Source organism: Chrysochloris asiatica, unplaced genomic scaffold (genome assembly GCF_000296735.1).
Source record: "Chrysochloris asiatica unplaced genomic scaffold, ChrAsi1.0 scaffold00312, whole genome shotgun sequence".
NCBI lineage: Eukaryota > Metazoa > Chordata > Mammalia > Afrosoricida > Chrysochloridae > Chrysochloris > Chrysochloris asiatica.
Window position 1 is genome coordinate 2,800,819 of NW_006408830.1, and position 7,297 is coordinate 2,808,115.

A 7,297-nucleotide genomic window follows, 5' to 3' on the forward strand; every position below is an offset into this window, starting at 1 on the left:
ATATCCCACCTGAATTTAGAGATCATCTGAAGAACAGATTTGATGAATTAAACACTAAAGACCAAAGACCAGAAGAGTTGTGGAATGACATCAAGAACATCATACAGGAAGAAAGCAAAAAGTCATTCAGAAGACAAGAAAGAAGGAAAAGATCAAAATAGATGTCAAAAGAGACACTGAAACTTGCTCTCCAACATAGAGATGCTAAAGCAAATAGAAGACATTAGGAGGTACAAGAGCTGATCAGAAAATTTCAAAGATCAGCTCCAGAAGATAAAGCCAAATATTACAACAAAATGTGCAAAGATCTGGAGTCAGAATAGCTTCATACTCGTGTCAAAGTTGAACAGTAAATAAGGAAGACTGTTAAAGAATCCATGCTATGAGTTACGGTATTGGAGAAGAGTATTGAAAGTACCACGGACTCCCAGAAAAACAAAAAAATCTGTGCTGGAAGAAGTACAGCCAGGATGCTCCTTAGAAGTCATGATGGCCAGACTTGTCTCATTATTCGGACATATTATCAGGAAGGACCAGTCCTGGGGAATGACATCATGCTAGGTTAAATGGAGAGTCAGCAAAAAAGAGGAAGATTTTCTAATGAGAACGATGGCCATAGTGGCAGCAATGATGGGCTCAAGCTTAACAATTGTGAGGCTGATTCAGGACCGGTCAGTGTTTTGTTGTCTTGTGCATTAGGTCGGAATCAACTCAACGGCACCTAGCAGCCACAACAACATGAATCAGAACCGGCTTGACAGTACTTAACATCCTCTGGAAAAGTGCCCTGGTCACATGCTGGGCTAAGCACTGGACTGCCGCTCTGAAGGCAAAAGATGAGACTGCTTGTTCCCATAAAGATTTACAGTCTTGGAACCCTAATGAGCAGTTCTACTCCTTCCTATAGCGACTTGGTGGCAATTGACTTGGGTTTGGTTTGATCCTCTGAGTTGTTGTTGTTAAGTGCCTCTGAATTGATTCCGACTCATAGCAACCCAGTATAGGATTTCCAAGGTGCAGCCGGTTGGTTTGAACTGCTGACCTTGTGGTTCTCAGTCCAGTGCTGATCCTACAGCACCATACCAGGAGTCCTGATCCTCTGAAAGGTGGCTATTACTACTTCTTTCTTTCTTTTTTTTAAAGCCAGGTGTTTATTCAAAATAACCTGTCCAAAAATAACTTGACTTTATGGACTAAACAAATTTAAGGGTCTATGTGATAAGTTTCTGTTCTGTTGGCTTCTGCTCAGTTGCTGGTTCCCTGGTAGCTACAGCTGTCTTTCCCATCCCTGGTTTCTTAACCCAACAACTCTCTAACCTCCCTTAGGCTTCTTGCCCAAGCCTCTTTCTCATCTGGTTTGATCACTACTGCTGCAGTTGCTTTCTCCACTCAGAGTTGGTGATTTCCCATCCTGGTCGGGAATGGAGGTCCAGTGCAGTGTCTTTTTTTTCCTTCCAATTATTACTATTATTGTTTAATTTTTTATTGTGAGCTGAGTGACACTTTACATGGGAGAACATCGGCTTTACATCATTGTTTCATAGCAATGATTACAATCTCCTCCGTGTGTGCATCATCATTCAACAGTATTTGCTTCCATTCCCTCTGTTTTTTTGGGGGAAGGGGATGTACACAAAAACACTCAGGAATATATAATAATTTATACAACCAAAGGGACCATTCCTGGCCTCCAGCATCCAGTCCCTCTTTCCATGAGTGCTGAGTCCTCAGCTGCTCCTTCTCTCCATGTTCTCATCTCTGCCTCCATCTCTGGTGTCGCTGCTTCTCTGGATAGGGTCCCACATTCGGCTCATACTCTTCTCCCTTGATGGTCCCAGGGTCCTCTGTTTCTGGAATATAAGATGAACTACTTCCCTGTTTTTGTTACAAAACTTCTACCTTTACAGTTGTAACAGTCGCAATTAGCCATGAATCATAAGAATCTTATCCCCGTCTCTTTTCACCAGACCCATCTAGACAAGATGAAAACTATTCAGTGGGCAGTACATTGTCTTTTGAACATGATTCTCCAGGTTTGTCAGTGGGTTCTTCTTCAGGACTCCATAGTGAGTCTTCATGGGTGGTGCTCAGGGGGCCTTTTGGATCTGTGAGCTTTTCCAACTTCTTTTAAAATCTGTATTGATCATCTTGTGCATGAGAAGGTTGTAGCTGCTCTCCAGGAATGTAAGTTTATGCCAATACATATCGTCTTACTTGTGAAAGGAGTCCATCTGCCATGGAATAGTCTCTTCCAATTCATGGTGATCACATGTGTGTAAGAGTAGATCTAGACTCCAGAGGGTTTTCAATGGCCCATCTTTCAGAAGCAGATCACCAGGTCTTTTTATTTTGAGGCACCTCTGGGTGGAGTCAAACTGCCACCCTTTTGGTTAGCAAATGAGCACGTTACGTTAATTGTTTGCACCACCCATAGACTCCCTTGTTTACATTAAGTAGAGTAATTCAAGGGATATTTCTGAAGGCCTTAATTACATCATTATCCTTATTATAGATAATGCACAGTTCCCTGCACTGCATACAAAAATGGTTTCTCATTTTGTCCTTGCCAGCAACTCTCATTCACCCAGAGGCTGTAGAACTAGAGTGCCAGGGCAGCACCAGACCCCTTCGTCTAACTTCACAAGGGGGTAAGGTGAATCAAGGTCAACAGCCCAAAGCTGTTTCCTGTGAAGCAGAGGTCGGACTTGCCTCCTCTCTGCAAACTTTGTATCACTTCTGACACCAGCCATCGTGCCCATGGCATGGGTTACGTCTCAACAATTCATTGCAGGGGCCACACAGAACTCACAGATAATACCCAGAGTTGTGGGGTTTGTTGGTGAAGTTCGGGATCAGGTTACAGTTCAGGATCAGAAATGACTAAGGATACAGTTCTTCCATGAGGACAGTCTCTTCTTAGCAGGCCTCTCTCCGGCCCTTGGCCCCTTGGTCCTTTGGCCACCTTGGCTTTTTGGACCTCTTGGGCTGGCTTGGCCTCTGTCCTGTTTGGGCAAGCATTATTAAGCCCTTTAGCTCTGCCAGTAAGTGCTCAGAGGCACTCCACTAAGCCAGTAAGAGTCAATCCAAAGACACTCAACTCTATCTTTATCTCTGTGTAGCTCCCTCAAGTGCCCAAGGGCACTCCACTCCGCCAACAAACCTCCTGCCCAAAGGTACTCAGCTCTCTCGTTCTCTGGTGCAGGAAGCCCACTGCAGTGTTTCCTGCCTGTCCCCTGCTACTGTTTCCTCTGCTGCCCCTGTTTTATGGCTGCTGTTTCTCATTGTCTCTCATGGTCTTACAGATGCTTCCTGGACCTAGATGGTTCCCAGTACAAAGGGATGCTCCCATCTCTTCTTTTCATAGTTCCCTTTGTACACCTCTGGGATGACTCATTTTAAGTCTAGTGGGAAGGTAAAACTGGCCAATCACTTCATGAGGATTCCATTTTCCTTATTTGCATGAATTCAATCCCCATAAGAGTGCTAGACACCTTATTTACATAATTAGCAAGCTATCCAATCCTCTTGGTGGGCCACGAGCACCTCATTTTCATAGTCCCACTCAATTAGGTGAAGGTTACAAAGACTATTAAGTCATTGTTGTTAGGTGCTGTTGACTTGGTTGCTCCTTACAGTGATCCTATGCACAACAGAATGAAACACTGTCTGGTTCTGTGCCATCCTCACACTCTTTATTGCACTGGGGTTGTTGCTGCTGCCACTGTGCCAATCCATCTTGTTGGCGGTCTTCTATTTTTGCTAACCCTTCACTTCAACAAGCATGATGTCCTTCTCCAGGGATTAGTCCCTCCTGATAATATGTCAGAAGTATGAGAAATGAAGTCTTACCATCCTGGATTCTAAGGCGTTTACAAAGAATATTAGGTAGAAGGGCCACATTTAATCATTCATTGCACTGTAGAGACATGTTGTTGTTGTTGTTGTCAGGTGCCATTGAGTCAGAACCGACTCATAGCGACCCCATGCACAGCAGAACAAAACAATGTCCGAACCTGGGCCAACCTCACTACCACTGCCACACTTGACACCATCAATGATGCCACCTGGCTGATCCATCTCGTTGGGGGTCTTCCTCTTTTTCTATGACCCTCCACCTTACCCAGCATGACCTCCTTCTCCAGCGACTGTTCTCTCTGGACAATATGTCCAAAGTATGAGAGACGAAGTTTAGCCATCTTGGCCTCCAAGGAGCACTCTGGCTGCACTTCTTCCAAAACAGATCTATTGGTTCTTTTGGCAGTCCATGGCACTTTTAGTATTCTCCTCCAACACCACAACTCAAAGGCATCAATTCTTCTACGATCTTCCTTATTCACTGTCCAGTTTTCACATCCATATGAGGTTATTGAAAATATCATGACTTGGGTCAGGCGCACCTTAGTCCTCAAGCTGACATCTTTGCTCTTCTTTGAAGAGCAGAGACATAGGCCTTTTCTAATATTATTGAAGGCCTTAGGTTTCTTAAGAAGCAAAACAGACTCCTTGGTCTTCACGAAGACTTTAACTTTATCTCTGACCACCAAAGGAAGTTCAAGCACTTCCTCAATATGATGACCTCTAGCCATTATCAGTGTGATTCAGGCTCAAGTGGCCACATGGGAGCACACAACATAGCACTTCCGTATTGTGTTCACTCTTAGGTGTTGGTGGTGCTAGGTTTTGGCTGGTGCAAACATGTGGCTTCAACAACACATATTTCCAGAAGTGCCCTGGTCAGAGATGAGTTCCACCTCCTTGAACTCTGGGAATTTGTGCCACAGCTCTCCACTCAGACCAAGACTTAGCATTGGTTTGACGACCTGCTAATTATCTGACAGCAGAAGACTGTGTGTTATTTTTGCAAACGTACCTGTGAACAAAGTTTACCACATCTGGTTGGATGAGAGCCTTGAATGCAGCAAAGTACCATTTTGTTGCCCGATGAATCTCTCTTTTTGAAGTATACTGATATCAGTGTACAAGCACATGGGAAGAGTTGTAGTCCTATTATTACAGTCTACTGTTGTGCTGCAGGACATTGCACTGGGCAGCAAGGTCAGTTTGAACCACAAGGTCGAAAGTTCAAACCCACCAACCACTCCTTGGAAACCCTAGACAGGATTGCTGTGAGTTGGAACCAACTCTACAGCACTTATCACCAACAATTTTATTGATTTCTTTGTTGCATTCCATTTCTGCTTTATTAAATCAGGAAGGCAACGTTTGCCATAATACTCATTGATGATGAAAGAGGAGGTGACTGCAGTGAGGGAGATCCCTGAGGAGAGCATGTGGTGACCCCCATTTAGAGGTGACTGAAAATGAGAGCTTGTAGTCAGCTGTCTAGGCTCAATACCAGCTCTTCTGCTGTTGATTAGCTGTGTGACTGTGGGTTAGGGGTTTTACCTCTCTGTACCATATTTCTTTGTTTTTAACATGGAGGTGAGAATAGTTGCTTAAAAGACCTGGTCTAGAGAAGTTATGCAGACTAATTCCTTGTACTTAGTAAGCACTCGATACAAGCACTAGCTGTTGTGGTTAAGTGTTGTTGAATCGGTTCTAACTCAGCAACCCTACTTACAATAAATGAAACACTGCCTGATCTGACCCTGTGCCAGCCTCACATTAGCTACCACTGTATGTATCATTATGATCACTGTTATTTGTATTATTATTAGATTAAGCACAGACAATCTGGATTAACTGAATCTGTTTGAGTCAAGAAGGATAGATTGGGGACTTTAGCATGGAAAAGTCCCACATTCCAGGAACTCCCTCAGTTCCAAGCAAACTAAGACAGGTCTTGGGACCAATGACCAGAGTAGAGTCTTCAGGAACGCCCAGCTTTCAGGCCTGGTGAATGAAAGTCCACCACCCAGGAAGAGCCCGAAGGAGAGATGCTATCTTGGAGGAAATGGACAAACTAAAGGGTGGATGCTCAGAGCTTGAGTGGCTTGTTGCGTGTCTAGATGATGCGAGCCCAGGTAGGGAATTCAGTATTTTAGTATGGAAACTTTCCAATGTACAACGAGTTCAAGTAATTATACAGTAAACACCCTAGCCTTTAAATACAAGGGAACTTCAAATAGTTTGTGGGAAAATTCCATTATCTTTGAATTCTATTTCTACATGGACTTTTAAAAGCCCCCTCATACTGCAATTAACTGTGGCGCTGTAGGATAAACATGAGACTACAAGGTCAATTTGAACTGCAAGATTGGTGGTTCAAACTCACAAGCTGCTTTTCAGAAACACTGAGGTGGAACCAACTCAACAGCACTTAACAACAATAGTCTGTCTGTCTTTCTGTCTATCTATCTATCTTCACTAAATCTATCATTTGTCTATGTAAATATTCATCTATCCATTCACACATTCATCCATCTTAGTTTTTATGTATTTTAGTGACTTCTGGTAGTGTAATAGTTACAAGTCAGGCTGCTAACCTCAAGGTTAGCAGTTGGAAATGACCAGCGGTTCTGCAGAAGAAAGATGAGGCTTTCTGTTCCCATAAAGCTTTACAACCTCAGAAACCCTATATAGGCCACTATGAGTCAGAACCAACTCCATGGCCATAACCACCACCACCACCAATACAAGTTGCAGACATCTGTACCCTTCCTCCCAAATACTTCAGTGTTCTTCTTAACTAGAGTTCAATATTTATTTACAGTTTTTCTTTGTATGTAAAATAAAATAAAAGTGATGATTTATTGTTCTTGTTAGGTACGATTGAGTCAGTTTCGACTCATAGTAACCTTAAACACAACAGAATGAAGCTCTGCCTGATCCTATACCATCCTCACAATTATTGCTGTGTTTGATCTCACTGTTGCTTCCACTGGGTCAATCCATCTCATTGAGGGTCTTCCTCTTTTTTGCTGACCCTCCCTTTTATAAGCATGATGTCCTTCTTCAGGGACTGGTCCCTCCTGACCACATGTCCAGTGAGATGAGAACCATGGAGGGGTTTTGAGCAGAGGAGGGACAGATCTGACTTAAATATGCAGTTGTTGGTTGTTGGACTGTGGAACATAGGCCTCTGGGTGGGTGGGGTAGGTGATGCCTCCTGCATGCACAAAAAAGGCAGAGGCTAGGGCTAGGGCCAGGGCCAGGGGAGCTCTGGAGATGTTCAGCAATGTCGTTTTTTTTTTTTTCCCCCCCAGACTCTCCAACCTATCCACTGCTGCCCCCGTGTGTCCACTGTGAAAACTGCAGCAATAGTGTGCAAACTGGTTTTTTTGGACCAGCAAATGCAGCCATGCAGTTTAAAAACAGCTTCACAACAATGACCCTA

The 7,297-nt window shown here is 43.6% G+C and overlaps 1 pseudogene; it reads right to left on the reverse strand.

Moving 5' to 3' along the window:
• Positions 1-2,406: 2,406 nt before the first annotated feature.
• LOC102841689 lies at positions 2,407-5,419 on the reverse strand (annotated as a pseudogene).
• Positions 5,420-7,297: the final 1,878 nt, after the last annotated feature.